Below are 24,095 nucleotides of genomic sequence, written 5' to 3'. Positions count from 1 at the left end.
AACACATTTGAGAAATTTCTCCCCCTCCTTACCCTTTATTCTTTTCTCATCCTACCTATATCATTGGTACCTACGTGGACCACGACAACTGGATCATTCCTCTCCCACTCCAAGTTCCTCTGCAGCCCAGATGAAATATCCTTAACCCTGACACCAGGTAGGCAACACAGCCTTCGGGACTCTCGATCCTGGATACAGAGAACAGTATCTATTCCCCTAATTATACTATCCCCGATTACAACTACATTTCTCTTTTCTCCCCCCACTTGAATGACTCCCTGCACCACGGTGCTATGGTCAGTTTGCTCATCCTCCCTACAGTCCCCGCTGTCATCCACACAGGGGGCAAGAATCTCGAACCTGTTGGATAAGGGCACTGGCTTAGGCTCCTGCAGTGCTACTTCCTGGATCCCTCTACCTGCCTCACTCATAGTCACACTCTCCTGTCCACTGGCTGAATTTAAGGTAGTTAATCTGAGGGGTGTGACTGTCTCCTGAAACACAGCGTCCAGGTAACTCTCCCCCTCCCTGATGTGTCACAGAGTGTCTCAAGCTCAGACTCTGGCTCATCAATTCTGAGCCGGAGTTCCTCGAGCAACCAACATTTGCTACAGATGTGGTCACTAGGAACCATAATGGTGTCCACCAGCTCCCACATCATGCAGTTATAACACATCGCCTGGCCCTGCATCTCTATTTTATTTAATTTGTTTTTCAATTTCTTTTTAAATTTCCTACTGGTCTTTAGTTTATCAATTTGTCAAATATTTCTCCTATTTACCTTTAATTTGAAAGCAAGTTAGAATAGAGATCCAAAATACACTTTTTAAAATTAATTGGAACTCGCCCTCTCTGCAGAGCTGAAGCTGAAGTGTTAGGTCTCCGATCCTCGGCCCCAGTAGTCACCTTTAATCTGAAATCATCTTCAAATAGATAGTTCAAACCAGCAGTTGCTTACCAACCAATGAACTTATGGTTTCCCTGTGATGTCACTCTTTGTTTTTTTTCTCTTGGCGACAGTGACTGCAGACAACACTCTTCCCAGACTGCTTCACGGCAACGGTGACTGCAGAGGACACTCTGTCTGACGGAGGTGCTGTCTAAACCCAATACTTGCAAACTCAAACCATGTCTCCAAATGGATTCCCTGCTACCTGAAATAAGAATAGATTACTAAAGGAAGATGTTTTCTTGGAACTTGGAATGGACTTCAGGATTTGAGTGATCGAGGCGAAAAAAATCTGGAATTATTTAAGCATCAATTGAAAGCTGGAATAAGGGACTACATAGTCTCTCTGGATTGGCTGAATGACCTTCACCTATAATTGTGTTTCAACATTCTACATGCTAACGTATAATTGCATATAAGCACTTTATTCATTTTGGATACTGTATCCATTTTGGATACTACTGGGGGAGATGGTTTCTCAGGGCAATGCAGCAAGAGCCAAGTCCGTGGCACCATGTGTGGCTCAGCTGCACAGGGGAGGAATAAAAAGTGGGAGAGTGCTCGGGGATTCTATCATAAGGGGAACAGATAGACTTTTCTGCGGCCGCGAGCGTGACATCAGGATGGTATGTTGCCTCTCTGGCACCAGGGTCAAGGATGTCACTGAGTGGCTGTAGGACATTCTGAAAGGAGAGGGTAAATAGCCAGTGGTCATAGTTCATATCGGTACCAATGACATAGGTAACAGCGCAAAAAGATGTAAACTGGTACAATATGATTGCGATTACAGAGACCTGGGTGCAGGGTGAACAAGGCTGGGAACTGGATATCCAAGAGTATTTGATATTTAGGAAGGATAGGCAAAAAGGAAAAGGAGGTGATGAGGCATTGTTAGTTAAGGATGAAATCAGTGCGATAGTGAGAGAGGATATTGGCTCAGAAAACCTAGGTGTAGAATCAGTCTGGGTGGAGCTAAAAGGCAACAAGGGATGAAAAACATTATTGGGAATTGTCTATAGGCCTCAAAACAGTAATGATAAGGTTGGGGAAGGCATTAAACAGAAAATTGGAGAAGCATGTAACAAGGGTGCTACAGTAATCATGAGTGACTTTAATCTACATATAGACTGGGTAAGCCAAATTAGCAATAATACTGGGTGGATGAATTCCTGGAGTGTGTAGGAGATGGTTTTTTAGACCAGTATGTCAAGGAACCAACTAGGGAAGAGCTATCCTTAGATTTGGGATTGTGCAATGAGAAGGAGTTAATTAATAATTTTGTTGTGCCGGGTCCTTAGGGAAAAGTAAGCATAATATGATAGAATTCTTCATTAGGATGGAAAGTGAAGTACATCGATCCAAAACTAGGGTCCACAATCAAAAAAAGGAAACTATGAAGGTATGAGGCATGAGTTAGCTAAGATACATTGGGGAACTTCATTAAAAGGCATGACAGTGGAAAGGCAATGGCTAACATTTAAGGAATTAATGTATGCAATGCAACAGTTATACATTCCTTTCCGGTGCAGAAACTTATCAGGAAAAGTGGATCAACCATATCTAATAACAGAAAGGATAGTATTAGATCCAAAGAGGAATCATATAAAGTTGCTAGAAAAAGAAGCAATCCTAAAGATTGGGAGCAGATTAGAATTCAGCAAAGGTGGACCAAGAAATTAATTATGAGGGGAAAAATTGAGTATGTGAGTAAACTTGCAAGGAACATAAAAGCGGACTGTAGAAGTATGTTAAAAGAAAAAGATTAGTGAAGACAAATGTGGGTCCCTTACAGACTGAAATGGGAGAATTTATAACCACAGAATCACACAGTGCAGAAGAGGCCCTTTGGCCCATTGAGTCTGCACTGACACATGAGAAACACCTGACCTACCTACCTAATCCCATTTACCAGCACTTGGCCCATAGCCTTGAATGTTATGACATGCCAAGTGCTCATCCAGGTACTTTTTAAAGGATGTGAGGCAACCTGCCTCCACCACCCTCCCAGGCAGTGCATTCCAGACCGTCACCACCCTCTGGGTAAAAATGTTTTTCCTCACACCCCCCCCTAAACCTTCTGCCCCTCACCTTGAACTTATGTCCCCTTGTGACTGACCCTTCAACTAAGGGGAACAGCTGCTCCCTATCCACCCTGTCCATGCCCCTCATAATCTTGTACACCTCGATCAGGTCGCCCCTCAGTCTTCTCCGCTCCAACGAAAACAACCCAAGCCTATCCAACCTCTCTTCATAACTTAAATGTTTCATCCCAGGCAACATCCTGGTGAATCTCCTCTGCACCCCCTCCAGTGCAATCACATCCTTCCTATAATGTGGTGACCAGAACTGCACACAGTACTCCAGCTGTGGCCTCACCAAGATTCTATACAACTCCAACATGACCTCCCGGCTTTTGTAATCTATGCCTCGATTGATAAAGGCAAGTGTCCCATTTGCCTTTTTCACCACCCCACTAACATGCCCCTCCGCCTTCAGAGATCTATGGACACACACGCCAAGGTCCCTTTGTTCCTCAGAACTTCCTAGTGTCATGCCGTTCATTGAATACAAGAACAAGGAAATGGCAGAGCAATTGAACAACTACTTTAGTTCAGTCCTCACAGAGAAAGACACAAATAACTTCCCAGAAATGCTAGGGAACCAAGGGTCTATTGAGAAGAAGAAATTAAAGGAAATTAGTATTACTAAAAAAAAGTGCTGGAGATAAGAATGGGACTGAAAGTCAATAAATCCCCAGGACTTGATAATCTGCATCCCAGGGTACTAAAGGAAGTGGCCATGGAAATAACGGATACATTGGCTGTCATCTTCCAAAATTCTGTATATTTTGCCGCAGACCCAGCAGACTGGTGGGTGCAAATGTAACCCCACTATTTAAAAAAGGAGAGGGAGAAAACAGGTGATTACAGACTGGTAGCCTAATCAGCAGTGGGGAAAATGCTAGAGTTTATGTGATAGAATGTGATAACTGGACACTTAGAAAATATCAACAGGATTAGATAAAGTCAACATGGATGTATTGCCTTGATTAAGAGGGGAAAAACAGAGTCAAATCATGTTTGACAAACCTACTGGAGTTTTTTGAGGATGTAATTAACAGAATAGTTAAGGGAGAACCAGTGGATGAGGTGTATTTCAATTTTCAGAAAGCTTTTGATAAAGTCCCACGTAAGCGGTCAGTGTGCAAAATTAAAGCACATGGGATTGGGGTAATATATTTGCATGGATTGAGAATTGGTTAGCAGACAGAGAAACAGAGTAGGGATAAAACAATATTTTTTGGAATGGCAGGCGGTGATTCGTGAGGTACCACAGAGATCAGTGTTTGGGCCCTTGCTATTCACAATATACCAAATGCAATATTTCCAAGTTTGCTGACGATGCAAAACTTGGTGGGAATGTGAGTGATGAGGAAGATGTTAAGAGGCTTCAAGGCAATTTAGACAAGTTGAATGAGTGGGCAAATACATGGCAGATGCTGTATAACATGGATAAGTGTGAAGTTATCCACTTCAGTAGGAGAAACAGAATGGCAATGTATTATTTAAATGGTGATATATTGGGAAATGTTGATGTACAAAGGGACCTGGGTGTCCTGGTACACCAATCACTGAAAGCAAGCATGGAGGTGCAGCATACAGTTAAGAAGGCCAATGGCATGTTGGCCTTCATTGGGAGAGGACTTGAGTACAGGAGTACTGCAACTGTACAGGGCCTTGGTGAGACCACACCTGTAGTATTGTGTGTAGTTTTGGTCTCCTTACCTAAGAAAGGATATAATTGCCATAGAGGAGTGCAGTGAAGGTTCACCAGACTGATTCCTGGCATGGCAGGATTGTCATATGAGGAGAGATTGGGTCGACTAGACCTGTATTCACTGGAGTTTAGAAGAATGAGAGGGGATGTTATTGAAATGTATAAAATTCTGACAGGGATGGACAGACTGGATGAGGGATGATGCTTCCATGTTTTCTCTGGCTGGGGGAGTCTAGAACAAGGGGTCACAATCTCAGGATCAAGGGTAGACCATTTAGGACTGAGATAAAGAGAAACTTCTTCACTCTGAGGGTAGTGCACCTGTGGAATTCTCTACCACAGAATGCTGTGGAGGCCAAGTCACTGAATATATTTAAGAAGGAAATAGGTAGATTCTTAGACTCTAAAGGCGCCAAGGGGTATGGGGAAAGAGCAGGAGTATGGCATTGAGATCAAGGATCAGCCATGATCATATTGAATGATGGAGCAGGCTGGAAGGGCTGAATGACCTACTCCTGCTCCTATTTTCTATGTTCCTTTGCTTCTGATTTCCATGGGTTTCTTACGTTATAACATTTAATGGTGAATTTTTAGATATATAAGTTCAAAATTATGGCCCAAATATACTTCATTACATGAGTTTTGTGATTTGATCAGTTACTTCCTGTTGTGAGAAAATTCAAATTTGTTTTTGTTTAATTAACTACTTTTTATTTATTTATTGTTAGTCTATTGGATATTTCATTGTTGTCTTAGTGGATTGATCCTCATGTTGGCTGATCACTCTTCTTGACTGAGGAGTGATGTCTTGGAAGGATGAGGCATTGAATTGTGACAACGCACACAAAATTCTTAGCTATATAGATTATATGGAAAATTATATAAGGATTTTCTTCTGCAAAAAATATCAAGCAATTTTGTATTCAAATATCTGCACACTACCCCGTTAAATCCTTTAAATCATCTGTTTTCTTGAGAAGGTGTGAAGTTCTTACTGACAATGGAGCAACACATTTAACAATTTTAAACACGACAGTGGCAGATTTAATCTGCTGTGACATTAATACCTTGCCCTCATTTCCACTAGCTCAGTGAGTAAATGTACCACATGATGTAGTGCAGAGCCACATAGACCATGAAAGACACAGGTTTAACTCATTGTTACACTGAATCCTCCCACTCTACTTCATCTAACCATACTAGCATATCCTTCTATTCCTTTCTTACTCATGTAAGGAACGGCAGCCAATTTGCACACAGCCAGCTCCCACAAACAGCAATGTGATGGTCACCAGATATATTTTGTACTCAAATACTGGTGCCTAGGGTTGAACTCTAACATTAGTAGAATAATCTGATCCTGTTGGGAGGGCTGGCTCAAGGAATCATCCTAATATGTGAACTCAACAGTGAATGCTAATTAACAAAAAGCAGATTATGTGGTCATTATCACATTGCTGATTGTGGGAGCTTGCTGTGTGCAAATTGGCTGCTATGTTTCCTTCATTCCAATGTAACTACATATCAGAAGTTTTTTTTTGTTGCAAAGTGCTTTGAGGCACCCTGAGGTTGTGAAAGATGCTATGTAAATGCAAATAATTTTCTTTCTTTTTCAATATATGGGGTGATATTTTTGATCATGTGCTTCAGCCAGGACTGAATCTCACTGGCAAATTCAATACATGGGATGTTTCCTTAATCCAACAGTTGCATCTTGGATTGACATTCATAGAAAGTACAATCTAAAGAGATTTAAAGGCCTCCAAATTTCTGAGATATTTCCTCCAAATTCCATGCCCCACTAAGCACACCTGGTCATAGTTCCCCTGTGAACAATAGCAATAAAAATGAGTAATTCGAAGGCAGTGCTGGCACCTATGCAGCTGGAACCCAATATAAAGCACAGTATAGTAGTAGCAATGTAAATTAGGTTACATATTAGATGGTGAATCTAAGATTTTAAGGTGTTAATCCTAGGATTAGCTGCATCAGCATTAGCAACATAAAATGGCAGAATTGACTTTAGCTGCTTGAGATGGCTGATAACTTGAACTAGTGTCAATGTATTTATAAAACAAAGGAAGCCTTCAGATGGTCAGAAATTGGAATGCAGCCAAAATAGACAACTGTGCTTAGAGTTGGTCTGAATGCAAAATCACTTCAGATAAGCAAAAATTTAAAAAAAACATAGGGCAGAATATTACGCCTTGAGGGTGGGCGCGCACTCGACCCGAACGGATGTGAAATAACGCATGATGACATCGGGCGAGCGTCCCGACATCATCCTGCACGCGAGCAAACTTCAGGTCGGTGGGCAAATGCGGGTGTTGGCGCCGCACCCGCCAACAATGAAAAGACCACTTAGGGCAATAAAATTTTACGTTGCCCGCATGATTTCACACGCGCAATACAGGCAGGTGGGCTGACCATGTTTAACGAAACCTCATCCAAGGGCAGGATAAAGAGGGTCAGCAGCATTGCCATTGAGCTGTGAGGAGTTTAAGAAGTAGTTTGCTGCTGGTTGCTTATTTGAACTTGACAGTTTCATCTCTGTTCTGAGCTTCAGTCTTAGCATTTCTAGGCTTGACTTCAGGACCATTGGTGTCTCCAAAGGCCACCAGAAGTATTTTGACCGTGTGGACCCTTCCAGGTATCAGGCAGTCTTCTGTTACCCTGGTGATGGGGATTGTGATCTCCACTGGTGGCACCTCCTCTGAGGAGGAAAAGGGGCAGGAGGGAGAGGAGGCCAGGTTTCCCAATGCAGTTTCCAGGGGAGTGACCTGTGGGAGGAGAGGCGCAGGCACAAGGGGTGCAGGTAGTCCAAGGCGAAATGGGCCACAGAAGAGGCCACTATCCTGCTGCCAGCGCTTACAGGAGGTGATGCAGCTACCTCAACATGTCCGAGGTGCAATGCCGACGGAGGCTCCGCCTCTCCAGGGAGACAGTGACCTCCATTTGTCAGATGATTGGGCCTGAGATGACCTCCAACTGTGTGGGTGGAAACCCCATGCCAGTGGCTCTGAAGGTCACAGTAGCTCTCAACTTCTATGCCTCCGGCTCTTTCCAGCGGTCAGTGAGGGATCTGTGAGGAGTCTCCCAATCAGCTGTCCACAGTTGCGTCAAACTGGTGACAGAAGCTCTGTTCAGGCGGGTAATGCCATTTATTCATTTCCATACAGACGAGGCCAGCCAGGCTGAGCACGCCAGAGGGTTTGCAGAGATTGCTGGGCTCCCCTGCATTGATTGCACACATGTGGTCATCAAGGCATCAGTGCCTTTCTCAACAGGGAGGGATTCCACTCGAACACCCAGATAGCTTGTGACCAAAAGACACAGATTCTGCAAGTCTGTGCAAGGTACCCTGGAAGCTCCCATGACACTTATATCCTCAGACACTCCCAGGTGCCAAGGCTATTCAGTGCTCTAGCTCGACTAGATGGATGGCTGCTGAGTGACAAGGGCTATCCATTGAAAAGGTGGCTTTTGATGCCTCTCCATCACACAAGAACAGAGGGAGAGCAGCGTCATAATAGGAGTCATGTCTCGACAAGGACATTGATAGAGAGGACCATAGGTCTTCTGAAGATGCGCTTCTGATGCCTAGACTGGTCAGTCGGAGCTCTACAATACCCCCCAGAGCGGGTGTCACTGATAGTGGTTGCAAGGTGCGCTCTCCACAATCTGGAAATGATAAGGAGGGATCCACTGGAGGAAGAGGATCTAGAGGCAGCTGCAAAGGCCACAGACAATGAATCCAGTGGTGAGTCAGAAGAAGGGTGAGGAGAACGCTGAAGGTGTGGAGGCAGACCTCTGTATCTTTCAGGGAGGCAGGGACGCTTTGATCCAATGTTCCTTCAGCTAAGCTGCTAAAGATCTGCTTCCAGCTCATGCCAGGTCTGTCACCACCTTCCCAGATGTCTAAAATGACCCTTTCCTTTGAACCAAAAGTCCGCTCAGTGCCTGTGCAATAAAGTTTAGAGCCACTCACGTCCAGCATGAGATATTGACGTGCCCTGCACCTACAAAACAAGTGAAGCAAACTCAGGCCATTAAGAGAAAAACAAAATTTATATCATGCTGGCACTCACATCAAATGAATGTAACTATATTTGGTGTTAATAGTCACACCAGTAAACATATTAACAAAACATGGCAGAACAGAAGATCACCCGTGACCCGTCCCTCTTGTGCTCATGGTGCCTTCAACTTATGTTTACAAGTGCTGTGTCTTGGTGCTCCCCACCCCCTCACTCGCTGGCAGCAGCATTGGAGACAGCCTGCTGACTCTGCTGTCTTGTTGGCCTTGATGACTTGGCAGTTGTCCTCTCGACAGTGGAGCCTGTGCTGGTCTTGCCTGGGAGGGAGCCGCCAGTGTGACAGCTGGCATTTCCCCAGTCATCGCAGCCTCATCAGGTGCCACGGTCACTAGCAGAGGGGTGGAGAAGCTGCTGCATTCATCCAGAGCGCCCTGAGAGGAGCCCACAGAGACGACAGGCAGCTCGTGCACCAACATGAGGTCTCTCTGGACCTCCCTGTTTGCCATTGATGGACGGACACTTAGCTGGGATACTGGGTGCCTCATCCACCTCCCACACTGGCACTGACTACCTGAGGTCATTGGCTATGTGAGGGCTTGCAGGTCCAAACGCAACCCCAGGAACCCCTGATTCTGTCCCTGGAGTTTCCTCTCCATGAGAGTTGCTACTCTCTCAATGGAGGAGACAGTGTACTCGGCCATGAGGGTCAACGCAGTGCTCATGCTCCGCATGGACTCCTCCACAACAGATACCATAGCATGCACACCCTCATGGATCTCCGCCAGATTCTCCTGCACATCCCGCTGGACATCCAGCATCTGTCGCCTAACGGACGGCTCCAGAGGCTCATCATCTGCCTTTGGCTCAGCATCGTCCTGGTCCCCAGCAGTCCTCCGACTGCCAGCGCACTGGGCACTCTCTTCATCTGCCTGCACGTGAAGTGAGTATGAAGTGCCCTCACCGCTGTGCATCAGCAATGTAACCGAAGATCTAATGCCCACCAAGGTGCTGGTATCTGCGCTGGTGCCTGGTTCAGAGAGCAGGTGCATCTAAAGCTCATGGTCCTCTGGTGTCAACGGTGCCTCTTTGGGGACTCCATGTTTGAGGGTCCCATTAATGATGAGACTACTTAAGAATGTTTGCACAATCCGAAACTCTCACCTCTGTGCACTGCACTCTTACCTTCGTCGGAGACCCCTGCCTCTCCATGACTGAGGTAGGTGGCAGCTCTTCAGCTCCAATGCATCCATTTCGTACCTCATCAAGATTAGGAAGTTTGGGAGGCCTCTGCCTGTCCTTGACCTCTCGGTGTTGTTATGGTCCCTCTTCACCTGAAAGGAAAGAGGAGCATTGACTAGGCAACTCTCTGCCTACAGCGGCATTGCAGCCTGGCCAACTCTACCTGAGGAACACCTTGCAGGGCACATCTTAGTCGTGGCCATTGAGCCGCAAGGCACTCAGGCCAAGCAGCCAGGGATCACTGCCTTGGTCAGCTCCGGGGTCATTGACAGTTGGCACTCAGCCTCTAACACCCCTGAGGGGTTTGGGTGGGGGCGGCGTTGGGGGAGGGATGGCGAGGCCTTAACACTTCTCCACACTGATCCATGCCAACTCTGTACTCACCTTTGCCAAGTGCAGCAGGTCATTGAACTTTTGCAGCGCACAATGCTGTGGCCGCTGACCCTGGCTGCCACCTCCGCCCAAGCTTTATTGGTCTGCTGCGCTGGCCTCCTCCTGCCATCCCTGGGTACTGGAGTGTCCCGCCTGGCAGCCTTCAGGGTGCTGCCTTTGCCGGTTACAAAGCGCCTGCCAGGTTGCCATTGGACCCAGCGCCTGACAGGCCCTGCCCCCACTCGGCCCCCCCTGACCATTCAAAAGACGAGCTTCATGTTGGGTGGACCTCATTTGGCCATCTTGCCGGGGGTTTAAGATAGTAGAACCATCATCAGGAGAGAGTGGAAAAAGGTTAAAGCAAGATGAATTATATAAATGTTTGAGCTGAATGTTTGCCACTGGATGGAGCTATTGAGTTTACATTTATTGTGTGACATGATAACATATAGAACAGCTGGTCAAGACCCCCAAAAACTTGCTAAATAATTCACATACCACATTCTCAATTCTGTGGCAGTTTTATTAAATACCAGTGACAATATATGTCTTATCCCAGATTTAAGTCAGTGCCACCTCAGCACTCATTTTTCTGGATTTAGAAGTTTTGTTTGAGACTATACAAGCATTAAAAAAAATAAAGATTATTAGGCTGTAATTTAATCTTCAAATTCAGATGGCAGATGAAACAATGAGCTTCACTTCCATAGTTCAAGATGTCACTTGATTCCTTGGATTGAATAGCAGTAATTACTCACTGTAATTATTTGTCATTGTCAATGGGCGCTATAAGTTTCACAATCCAACCAAGAATTATGCGATATCAAAAGTCGACTTATTAAGAGCAATTCAGCTCATATAATGTTAATAATTGCTTCAAATACAGGCAAAAGAGAAGAGAATTGAGTTTGTTTTAAACTCTGAAGGATATGTTATACAATGGATAGAAGCACTCTTTATTTTACATTCATTCATGGGATGTGGGTGTTGCTGGCTAGGCCCATCCCTAATTGCCCTTGTTCAGAGGGTGGTTAAGAGTTAATCACATTGCTGTGGGTCTGGAGTCACATCTAGGCCAGAAGATTTCCTTTCCTAAAGGACACTAGTGAACCAGATGGGTTTTTATAACAATCGACAATGGTTTGATAATCATCATGCTGTGGTGGGATTCAAACCCGGGTCCCAAGAGCATTACCCTAGGTCCCTGGAATACCAGTCCAGTGACAATACCACTATGCCACTGCCTACCTTATGATAGTTATTGATTTCGGCACATATGGTCATCATAGGCAGGATTTTAACCTTGTTGGATGGGCGCCATGGGTGGGCCTGGGAGCTGCCGTGCAATGGGCCGCCACCCGCGATGGGGCCCCAACTGCAATTAATCGGTCAGCCAGCATGAAACGCGCACTGATAACCTTAGCGCTGCCGGTGTGGGGGTGGGGGTGGGAGGAGCCCAAGTGTTGAAGCGTGTGCATGTGCACGGGCATGCTCAGTCAAAGCTCCCTGAAGGCATAGAGCTGCATCAGGGAGCTGAAGACTTTTAGCATAAAAAATAAAGATTTCGAAAATAAGGAAAACATGTCCCCTCATGTGACTCTGTCACATAAGCAGGGGCATGTTAAAAGTAAGTTTTAAAAAATTTTATTGGCTTTTTAGTCACTGTCCGAAAGCTCACCCTGCCTGTCGATGAGGTTCTGTTAAAAATGCAAAGGCCGCTTGGCCTAGTCGCTCACCCGCCAATCGAATGGTTGGACGTACAGCAAAAAATTCAGTTTAATTAATTGATTAAGGGCCTTAATAGGCCTCTTAATTGTCACTGTGCACTATTTCACTCCCGTTCAGTCGGGCGCACGCCTGCCTGCTGAACAAAAATTTCTGCCCCATGTCTTTGTGGTAAAATAGCTTTTACTTGCTGAGTCTGTCTAACATTTGGGATCTTAGCAACTGTTTATTAGGTGCAGTGTAAATTTCTAAATGTTTGATCATGGCCTAGGGAATGTTAAGAGTTCTGCTAAATAAAAAAAATAAATGAAAGTATCCTCTTACATAATACACTTTGAACAGTTTATGTTTGTAAATTACCTGTAGTTGAATCGCTACGTTAAGGATTCTACCATGAACTACCTGTTGGATCTTTGGTGAGAAGACACCTATCAATATAAAATTAATCTTAAAATTTCATCAAATATGTTCTTGTATCTACTTCATGATTGCCAACAATCCTGCGTTGTGAACTTTCTATCTGACTTACATTCCCATGATATCTAATTCATCATTCTCAGAAAATCGCAGCCGGGGAAAAGAAGAGTAAAGAAAGAGTTTCACCTTCATGTACATACTCCATAGATAGCCTCAGCTTCTTTAGGGAAGCTCAATTTGAAAACAGATACATCTAATAAATAGCCTCAACTGTACCTTTCCTTGCAACTTCCTTCAGCCCTAGAATGGTCCTCCTGTCCACTGCCCTGCTCCTCCAACTCTCCGTCCATTCTGGTGCCTTGTGCTCCATGCCCGTCCGTTTTCCTTACCACTGATGGGCATGCCTTTGGTTATCTAAGATTCCTTTCCTGCACATCTCTAGCCATCCATTTCCTCTCTTCTTTTAAGGCCATCCTTTACACTCAGTTTTGCTCAAGTCTCTGACCACCTTACTTTAATATCATCTTCTTTGGCCTGAGTTACCCAGATGCTCACTCAGGAAATATTATTGGACTCTGGAGTGGGCTTCATCCAAGCATTAGTATATTAAGTCAATTGTCATGAAAGCATAATAATTTTGGCAATATTTTTCTGGGTTATTATGAAGGAGGTTTATGGGGGCAAGTATTTGGGTCTGCCTGTATGTGATTTAATTACATTTGGAGTCAAGTAGACTGCAAGCTTTAACTAATCAAAAGAAGCTAGCTGCTTGACATGCTAATGAGTAAACATGGATGCTAGTTTAGTATGTAAGGTGTGAAGGGAATTTGCATTTTTAGATAGATGAGGGGAGGTTTGGATTTCAAAGGGATTTTAGTCCAATTACAACTATCCAGATAAGCAAAGGCTAAGGAATGTGTTTGTTTTTCTCAATGATTACTGACAATAAATAGTAGCAACATGAAAGTTTTAATATTGTGAGGAAGATGCAGTTTCAAAGGCAGATGAAACAATAGAGTTTACATATTAAAAAGAGAGAAACATATTTAAAGGAGAATGAGCCAATGTGTCAGCAGAAGGCCCTGTGAGATCTAACAGAAGAAATAGTCTTAATCAATTTAATTTGTGCATAAACCTGCTGTCTACCAAAACTGAAGCTGGAGAAAAAGCCATTTGGAATTCCACTATCCAGGATATTTTGCTGGATCTGTTTAAAATCTAACATCTATTTTTGAGCCGTTGCCTTAAAATGGGTGTAACTGGGAGTTAGGCTGATTAGGTATTTTATGAATTATTATAGTAGAAATGTGTAGTCTTATGTATGTGCATGAAATGTTTTTTTGTTAATACATATTTAAATTTAATTTTTTTAAAAATCTCAAAGTCTGGTGGACTTATTACGTCTGAATTCAGTGCACGCATCTCGAAATAAATACAAATTGCAAAACCGTTGTGATAGTGCAACCAAATTCCCTTTGTGGGTTTGGTCCAGCTGGCACACATCTTCTGCCGCATCATAACAAATTGGGGGCTTTTTGCAGGATATTTGAAATTCATTGATTGGTTTGGAGTTGGTGGACCTTAAGGTTGCGAGCATGAGAAGCACTTTGAATTCAGGAGTTGGTATGAGGGATTTTAAAGTGGTGAGACTGCAAAAATGGCAGTATCCATGGCTATTTTTTTTTCAAAGTAGAGGTTATAACTCTGATTGGGCTACAAAAATATCTAAGGGTAAGTTAAGAGAATTGGTGGATAAGTTGCAATTGAGGTTACCTGTAGAGTCAAAGAAAGCAGACATAGTTAAGGATACAGCACAGCATTTGAAGTTGGAAGTGATACCTGATACCAGTTAGTCACAACTGGAGGCAGTGAGACTTCAAATACAAATGAAGAAGCTTGAATTTGAACAAGCAATGGAAATTTTTTTTTAAATGTGAACTAGAGGCAGCAAAAAAGAAAGGGAAAAAGAGAGAGTATTTCACAGAGAAATGGAAATGTGAAAGCTTGATCTCTAGAGGGAAAAGTTAGCAATGGGAGAGAGGGAGAAGGAAAGAGACAATGAGCAACAGCTTAAAAAGCTGGACTTTAAAAAATCTTCAACCTAAAACCTAGGGGTGACTTTTAAATTTGCACAAGTTCTACTAAAGTTTGAAGAAAATGTGGAGGCATTCTTTATTTCATTTGAGAAGATAGCTAAACAGATAAAATGGCCACAAGAAAACTGGACATTGCTTTTACAGTCTAGGTTAGCGGAGGTTTATGCTTCACTATTAGGAGAAGTATTGGTAGATTATGATGTGGTAAAAAAAAAAGCTATTTTGAGTGCACGAGTTGATTCCTGAGCCATACAGGCAGAAATTTAGGAATATAAAGAAACAGCCTGGGCAAACTTACATTGAGTTTGAGAGGGTAAAGCAAAGTAATTTTGACCAGTGGATACAGGCATTAAAGGTTGTGACAACATATGCAGCTCTTTGAGAAGTAATTGTTTTGAAAAAGAATTTAAAGATACAATTCCTTCAATAGTGAGAACTCATGTGGAGGAACAGAAGGTTAAAATGGTAAGACAAAAAGCAGAGATGGCTGATGATTATGAGTTGGTTCATAGATCTAAACCTTTCTTTCATCACCCTTTCAAATCAGTGAAGGATAGAAAGTGGGGAGGTGAAAGCAAGGTAGGTAGTCAGGGAAGAGAGGGACTAGGTTGAAATTCCCAGGAAGTTTTTTTCTCAGACTAAAAAGGATCGTGATGAGGGTAGAAGTGACACTCGAAAATTGAAGTATTCTCATTGTAATAAAGTTGGGCACACAAAGTAAATATGTTGGAAATTACAGGGAAAACCTGTTGTAATTTTTGGGATGCAGAAAAGTTCCGGGAGCAAAAGTACTATGGGTTCCGAGGTCCAGGCACAGGAAAAAGCAATGGCTTGTTTACAGGTAAAGCAGGAAGAATCAATGATAGGTAAAGAAGTGGGAATGTGTTCACAATTTACCCAAGGGAGTTCTGATGAGCAGGTTGCAGAAATGTTTAAAGATTTTGTATGTGAAGGGGAAGTCTTTCCATGTGTATAGGGTGGAGTGGGTAAAAATTTAACATTTTAAGAGACACGAGGGCTAGTCAATCCTTAATGTTTTGGGATAGTGATATTTGTTGGTCAGAGGGACTATTGCAGGAACACGTGATAGTAAGTGGAGGTCATGGAGATGCTAAACCTATTCCATTGTGGAAGGTAAATTTAAAGTGTAAGTGGAAAACAAATGAGGTGATTGTTGGAGTAGTGGAAAAATTGTCCATTGCAGGGGTTCAATTTATTTTAGGTAATGATATAGCTGGGTCACAGATGTAGGTTATGCCCACAGTAGTTGAGCAGCCTGTAGAGGTGCTTTCAACAGAATTGTTGCAGAAAGAGCTTTCTGGATTGTTTCCAGATTGTGTGGTAACGAGATCACAAGCTCACAGGCTTAAACAGGAAGAAGAGGAAGTTAAAGGGCAGGGAAAGGGTATTGAAGTTCAATTAGCTGATACAATCTTTAATAAGATTGTTCAGGAAGAATGAATGGAAGAGAATGCAGATGAAGTGTTAAGCTCAAAGCAGTTGGTAGAGCTACGCAAAAGGATCCACAAATAAAACAAGTATATCAGACAGCTTACTCAGAAATAGAGGCAGGGTGCAGGGAGGCCAGAGTGTTATTACCTTAAGGGTAATATGCTAATGAGAAAGTGGTGACCGGATCAAGTGTCAGCAGATGAAAAATGGACAGAAGTACATCAGATTGTTATATCATCTGGATATAGAAATGAGATACTGAGAATAGATCATGATTTTCCAATAGGGGGCATTTCAGAATTAGAAAGACACAGGTGAAAATACAAAAACATTTTTATTAGCCTGGATTGCATAGAGATGTACTCAAACTCTGTAGAATGTGTCATACATGCCAGGTGATAGGGAAACAACAAGCAGTGATTAAGGCAGCACCTTTAATTCCAATTCAAGCATTTGAGGAACCTTTTACTAGGTTCATGATTTGTTGTGTATGAACCCTCCCTAAGACTAAAAATGGAAATCAGTACTTACTGACAATAATGGATGTGTCTACAAGGTTTCCTGAAGCGATATCTTTGGGAAATATTACAACAAAGAAAATTGTGGAAGAGTTGACTAAGTTTTTTTTACAAGATATAGTTTACCAAAAGAAATACAGTCAGACCAAGGTTCAAATTTCATGTCACAGCTGTTTAAGGAAGTAATGAGCAGTTTGAGGATAAAACAATTTAAGTCAACAGTTTACCATCCTGAATCACAAGGGGCTTTGGAAAGTTGGCATCAAACTTCAAAAACCATAATGAGGGCGTATAGTCAGGACTGTCCACAGGATTGGGATGGGGAAATCCATTGTTGTTATTTGCTATTAGGGATGCTCCTAATGTATCAGCTGGATTTAGTCCTTTTGAATTAGTCTATGGTCATGAGGTAAAGGGGCCACTGAAATTGATTCATGAGAAATTGTTGGGTCAAAATTCAGAAACTACTGTCCTGGATTATGTATCAAACTTCAGAGAAAGATTGAAAAGAGCATGTGAGTTAGCAAGGGAACATTTAAAGATATCACAGCAAGTGATGAAAGAGAAGAGAGCTGCAGCTCATAGTTTTGTTACCAGTACTGGGTGACATGTTAAATGCAAGGCTTAGTGGGCCTTACAGGATTGAAAAGAAAATGAGTGAAGTCAATTATTTAATAAATATTCCAGATAAAAGAAAAGAGCAGAAGATGTGCCATATAAATATGCTTAAAAAGTACTTTGACAGGGAAGAGGAGTAAAAGGAGTTAGTAGTAGTGGCAGATAAGAGGAAAGAAAGAAATAAATTATTCTGAAATTGATTTTCCTCTAATCAGATTGGATAATGAGGAAGGTACTTAAAAATTTAAATGTAATATTGAGTTACCTTCCAGACAAGTGTCATAGAAATATACATAGAAACATACATAGGAAATAGGAGCAGGAGTAGGCCATTTGGCCTTTCAAGCCTGCTCCGCCATTCATAATGTTGGGAAAGTTGAAATCACCTAATATAATTACCCTATTGTTATTTTTTTACACACCTCCACAAATTGTGCACACATTTGCTCCTCAATTTCCCACTGACTATAATAAACACCTAACAATGTGGCTGCCCCTTTTTATTCCTCAGCTCTACCCACAAAGCTTCATTCGATGCCCCCTCCAAGATATCACCTCTCCTTACTGCAGTATCTGACTCCTTAACTAATATTGCAATGCCTCCTCCACTTTTAACCCCCTCCCCTGTCTCGCCTGAAGATACTGTATCCCGGAATGTTGAGCTGCCAATCCTGCCCCTCCCTCAACCATGTCGCTGTGATGGCTACTATATCACAATTCCACGTGTCAACCCTCACCCTTAACTCATCCGTTTTACCTGTAATACTCCTGGCATTAAAGTAGAGACCATCAAGCCTTGCCTTACTCCCTTGAAACTCAATGCAGCTGTACTCCCTCTGACTTGATTGTTTTACTGTATTATGATGTGTCCCTATTCTGCTAACATTCTGTGTCCCCTCCCCCTGCCAAATTAATTTAAACTCCTCCCAATAGCACTTGCAAACCCACCCACAAGGAAGTTAATCCCACTCTGGTTCAGATGTAGACCGTCCCACTTGTACAGGTCCCACCTTCCCCAGAAATTGTCCAAGTGATCCAGGATTCTAAAACCCTCCCTCCTGCACCAACTCTTAAGCCACATATTCATCTGTGCTATTCTCCTATTTCTGAGCTCACTAGCATGTGGCACTGGGAGCAATCCAGATATTACAACCCGAGAGGTCTTGCTTTTTAGTCTACTGCCTAATTCCCTGAATTCTTGATGCAAGACTCATCCCTCTTTCTACCTATGTCATTGGTACCAACATGTACCATGACATCTGCCTTATCATCTACCTCCTTCAGGGTGCCCTGCAGCCGTTCAGTGACATCCTGGACCCTGGAACCAGGGTGGCAACACACCATCCTGGAGTCATGTGGACGTCCACCGTAGCACCTATCTGTTCCCCTGACTATAGAATCCCCTATTACTATTGCTCTTCTTCCCTTCGTCCCCTCCTGTTCAGACAGGCTGCTTCTGGTGCCAGAAGCTTGGCTCTGTCTGCACTCCCTGGAAGAACCAATGCCCTCATCAGCCTCCAAAATGGAATACCGATTTGTGAGCAGGACCCCAGGCGACTCCTGAACTAACTGCCTGTTTTTCTTGGACTGCCTGGTGGTCACCCATTCCCTTCCTTCCTCAAGTCCCTTCAGCTGCGGTGTAACCATCTCTTTAAATGTGCTATCCACGATGCTCTCAGGCTCATGGATGCTCCACAGTGTCCCCAGCCACCTTTCCAGCTCTGAAACCCAAGTTTCCAGGAGCTGCAGCTGGACACACTTCCTGCACACATGCTGGTCCTGGGCACTGGAAATGTTCCCGGCTTCCCACATGGAGCAGAGGAGCATACCACGGCTTTGAGCTCTCCTGCCATGACTTATCCCTTTAAATTAAAGCTATTAAATCAATTACTCTAGGGCCCTTCTTTCCTGATCCTCATTACTACATAATATAGAAACTATAAACCACAAAAAGACATTAAACTATAAGCGATCCGAGTAGTAAATACTTACCTGACCTTTCCCATTACTTACCATTCATTCCTTTACCTTGTAGCCTCTACTGCTGCAGCAGGGCAAGACCACTCTCTGAAGATTTAAGAAGTTGGACATCCTTAAAAGTCTTGGTGGACTTATTACTTCTGAATTCAGTGCGCGCATCTCGAAATAAATACAAATTACAAAACCGTTGTGATAGTGTGACCAAGTTTCTCTTGTGGATTCTGTCCACCTGGCACACATCATCTGCTGCATCATATCAAAATTCATTCTTCATGCTCTTATATTCAAGACTGTTGACAATTTTAATCACACTATTCCTGCTGATATAATCATAGAGGTTTGTAGCATTGAAGGAGACCTTTGGGCCCATTGTTTCTATATTGGAACAATGGAAAGTCCGTTTCACTGCTCTGCTAACTTCTCACAGCCTAGTGTCTTCTCATTTCAAATAGTTACATATTCCTCCCTTAAAAAATACAAAGGCATCCAACATTTTTGATAATAAAAGTGCATTTACTGAGTATTACTGACATCTCTATTTTGTGTTATCATTTCTATGTTTGATTGAATGATAAAACACAGAAGGAGGCCAAATTTGGCCCATTCTGAATCATAAAATGGAAACATCGGGCAAGATTTTCCTATAGGCTTTGGGGCCCTGATGATTAGATCAAATGGTGGTCACACTTGCCAGGAGCCAGACAGTGGGTGCTATTTTTCCAGAGGCTGGCCTTTAATTAGCTGCCCTCGAGCTTGCCATCTAATTAAGCATGGCCAGCAGGCCCCTGAAGCCATCAACCCAATCATTGGGATGGCAACTCTGGAGCCTTGGCAGCCCCACCGGCAGAGGTAGGTGCTGTTGAGGCAGGTAGGAGATCGAGAGAGTGCCTGAACCTGGAGGTGACCTCGGAGGGGTGAAAATAATTATTTTTTTAGGCAGAGGCATTTGGGCTGCAAGTGCAGCATTTCATGGCAGTGGCCCTCTCTTTGGGGGATGGAGTTTCTGACTCCAATGACCCCCCTGACTGCTGCAGGGATAGCTGACAACAAACACTCCAAATGACCCCTAATTGGAGCCTTAAATATGCAGACCACCAACCCACATTCCTGCCCAACTAAGGGACAGGAATGCATCAGGCACCCATCCCAATAAGTTTCCATTGTATTTCACGTTCTCCCACCTCCATTCTTGCCATCCTGGGGTTGGGAAAATCCTGCCCATAGTTTCTTCCTATCCATCCTATTTGTTCCCCTGGATATCTTGGAACCTTCGATCAAATATCCCTTCGTCTTCTAAATTCTAGGAAATACAACAACCCCAGTGTATGTAAGCTTTCCTAGGAGTTAAGCCTTAGAATTCAGATATCACTTTGGTAAATTTTCACTGCACCTAGGTCACTATGTTCTTCTTAAGGTGTGGTGCTCAGACCTGCTCACAATACTCCAGGTGTGATCTAACAAAGGGCTTTCTGTAGCTGCAGCATAACTTCTACTGCCTTGTATTCTAGTTCTCTAGATATAAAGACCAGCATTCCATTACCCTTTTTGATTATTTTTTTGTACCTGTTAATAACATTTTAATGATCTATGTATCTATACCCCCAAGTCTCTGTGGATCTCCACAGGTTCAAACTTTATGCTAGTAAGTACCGTTGTATTCTTTTTAAGTCCAACGTGGATGACCTCATATTTGCCTGCATTGAATTCCATTTGCTACAGTTTTTGTCAATTCACTTAATCTATGGAGATATCTTTGTCATTTTATGCTTCTATCTATGCTTCTTACAATGTAACCTAGCATTGTGTCATTGGAAAATTGGGATATGTGGCTTTCTATCTTTATCATCTAAGACGTTGATAAACATGGTGAATACCGGAGGCCCCCGCAGCACAAATTAAACATTAATTAACAGGCAAATAATTCTTCAAAAAAAGGTAAATTTCACTTTAATTAGTTGATGCAACAAAGATATGTCCTATGCAACCACAAGTACCCACTTCACTTGCTGCACATATGTGGCACCACATACAATTTCACCGTCTTTCCAACTGAAGCGATTCAGCTCTTCAAATCGCATTAACTGGCAGGTGTATTCCATCTGAAGTACCCAGATAAGGTTAACACCGACAAGGCATTTGTCTACAAACCCTCTCTCGCTTGAATCACATTAGTCCTGATGGTGTAACTTTCCAGAATTCCTTTTCAACCAACCAACTGACAACACCCAGTTCATGATCTGGTCCCCTGATACAAACTCTCAGCTCTTTCACATGCCTGAGCTATTTGTACAGCTTTTTAGGTATCAGTCCCTTTTAGCTCGCTCATACATAGTTTTCCCAAGAACTTCTGGAATTCTGTTTTTCATCTTACTGGCAAACAGAAAACCAAGCTTTTGTACTGGCTTCTCCTCACACAAATTTTGTGTTCCTCTTTCTTTTCTGCTTTCTTTTTGTGTCTGTGCCTGGGTGCTGATTTTTTTCTGCCTCTGACTTTCCTTTGTTCTTTACAGCCATAGCTTCTTTGTCTGTCTTCTCTGGGCCTGGCCACAAGGCTATTGTCTTAACTTCCTTCCTGTTGGTACTGCTTCCAGGTCAAGGGTCTCCAGGTCACTGGACCAGTATTTCTTGTTATTCAAGAAAATTACAATTGGCCCCAGTTGATGAAAACTCTTAAAAGTCCTTTTCAAACATCCATAAAAAAGGTTACAGGTTCCATAGACATTGAAAAGAAATTACAAATTTTCGTTACTGCACTGCTTCTGGGTCAAAGGTCATCACATCTTTGAGAAGGTGATGGTGAGCCACCTTCTTGAATTACTACAGTCCATCTAGTGTAGGTATACCTACAGTGATAGGAAGGGAGTTTCAGGATTTTGACCTGGTGACAGTGAAGGAATGGCAAAATAGTTCCAAGTCAGGAGGGTGTAGTGAAACTTGCAGGTGGTGGCCATGTGTCTGTTGCCCTTATCCTTCTGGGTGGTAGAGGTCACAGGTTTAGAAGGTGCTGTTGAAGGAACCTTGGGGAGTTGCAGCAGTACATCTTGTACATTGTACATGACTGCAATGTTCTCACCTACTTCCTTTAAAATCATGGGATGGAAACCATCTGGTCCTGGGGATCTGTCACTCTTTGGTGCCTTCCTTTATCATAGAATCATTGAATGGTTGCATGGCTGCATAAAAAAAGTTTTTCCTCTTGCCATTAATGTTTCTTTTGCCAATTACTTTAAATCTGTGCCTTCAGTTTATTGATTCTTCCACCAATGGGAAGTGTTGCTCCCTATTCCATCTGTCTAGACCCTCCATGATTTTGAAATTAATCCTTAATCAAATCTCTGAACCTTCTCTTCTTCAAGGATAGCAGTTTCTCTAGTCTATCTATGTAACTGAAGATCCTCATCCCTGGAACCATTCTTATGAATCTCTTCTGTACCCCTTCCAATGCCTTCACATTTTTCCTAAAGTGTGGTGCCCAGAATTAGACACAGGGCAGGCAGGAAAATGGAGTTGAGGCCACGATCAGATCAGCCGTTATCTTATTGAATGGTGGAGCAGGCTCAGGGGGGAAAATGGCCCATGCCTGCTCCAATTTCTTATGTTTTTAAGTTCTGGTATCACACCACAGTGATGAATGGCACTCGACATCTGTTGCGTTGATGCTCCCTGACAGGCTGAGTGGTCAAGAACCAGAGGGCACAGATTTAAGGTAATTTGCAAAAGAAGCAATAGTGACATGAGAAAAAACTTTTTTTATGCATCAAGTGGTTAGGATTCTGAAATGTACTGCCTGAGAGTGGTGGGAGCAGATTCAATCAAGGCATCTGAAAAGTAAAAATGTGCATGGGTATGGGGAACAGGTGAGAGGCATTAGGTGAATTGCTCTTGCAGAAGGACAGGATGGACGTGATGGGCCAAATGGCCTCCTTTTGAGTGTGCATAGACAAACATATGCGATGTCACTCCTGTCTCATGGCCCACCTGTGCTGGTCACTCTGCGGCACTGTAAACGTACGGTACCACAAAGCCGGAGATGGCATGGTGAGGTGGTCATTCATTTATCACTTACCATGGCATTCAGGTGCGTGTGAATTGGGCTTCATTGTGGGTATTGGTACCCATACCCATGCATGGGAAAACCACTTGGCTTCACATTTAATGAGCACACTTTAATTCATGCTGGGCTTCCAGTTTGCAATTCTAAACACCACTCACCTCTCTAAACTGCAGCAGCTCAATAAATCTCTTCCTGCACTGGATCCAGTTTTTGGCATCAACCACTCAGGTGTTTACAATGGGCAGAATTTTATCCTTGGTAGGGGTGCTCGGCGGGGGCGGGCGGTCGCAATTGGCAGCACACCGCAATTTTATGCGGATGGGCCAATTAAGGCCCGCGCAGCGTGAGACGTGGTCTGTGAATGAGCGCGAAGGGGCAGGCGGTGGTGGGAGTTGAATGTCTGCCGGATCCAATGGAGAGCCGGTGGCTGATTCAAATGCAGCCTCAGCCGCCCCTGGAAGGCTGCCAACGAAGGACACGGAATCCTGTGCATGAATACCATAGCGGGTGGACACGGCAGGTGGGAGGCCAGGTTGTCAGGACAGTCAGCCCTGCATTTCTTAGATGAGTGTCTCGCTGCCCTCCCGGAGGAGGTGGCAGCAAGGAGAGAAACACGTCCCCAGGGACAAGTGGAGGAGGCCACCCCACCTCACCAAAAAAGCCTCGGAGGAGGCGGCATCCAGGGTCAGCAGCCACAATGTGGTGAGGCACGCATGGGTCCAGTGCCGGAAGTGCTTTAACGATCTCCTGCGATTGGGAAGGATGAGTACTGTGTTGGCATGGGTCACTTTGCAGAATGGTTAAGAGCTGCCCAATTGTCCATTGGAGCTCAGAGATGTTACAGTGTGAATGGCAAATGTC

At 43.5% G+C, this 24,095-nt stretch overlaps 1 protein-coding gene across 8 annotated transcripts in view; it reads left to right on the top strand.

Annotated features, from left to right (window-relative positions):
- The window catches only part of itprid1 (ITPR interacting domain containing 1), a 259,239-nt gene that overhangs the window by 223,584 nt on the left and 11,560 nt on the right, over positions 1-24,095 (top strand). The window contains exon 18 of one of the 8 annotated variants that reach the window (XM_078540082.1): positions 1,021-2,759. The exons of the other annotated variants lie outside the window; for them this stretch is intronic. The gene's annotated coding sequence lies outside the window, so the exon portion shown is untranslated. Of the gene's footprint in view, positions 1-1,020; positions 2,760-24,095 lie in introns of those variants that run through there. 8 annotated transcript variants of the gene reach the window in all.

This window comes from Cetorhinus maximus, chromosome 4 (genome assembly GCF_964194155.1).
Source record: "Cetorhinus maximus chromosome 4, sCetMax3.hap1.1, whole genome shotgun sequence".
Taxonomy (NCBI): domain Eukaryota; kingdom Metazoa; phylum Chordata; class Chondrichthyes; order Lamniformes; family Cetorhinidae; genus Cetorhinus; species Cetorhinus maximus.
This window is presented reverse-complemented; position numbering and strand designations above follow the sequence as displayed.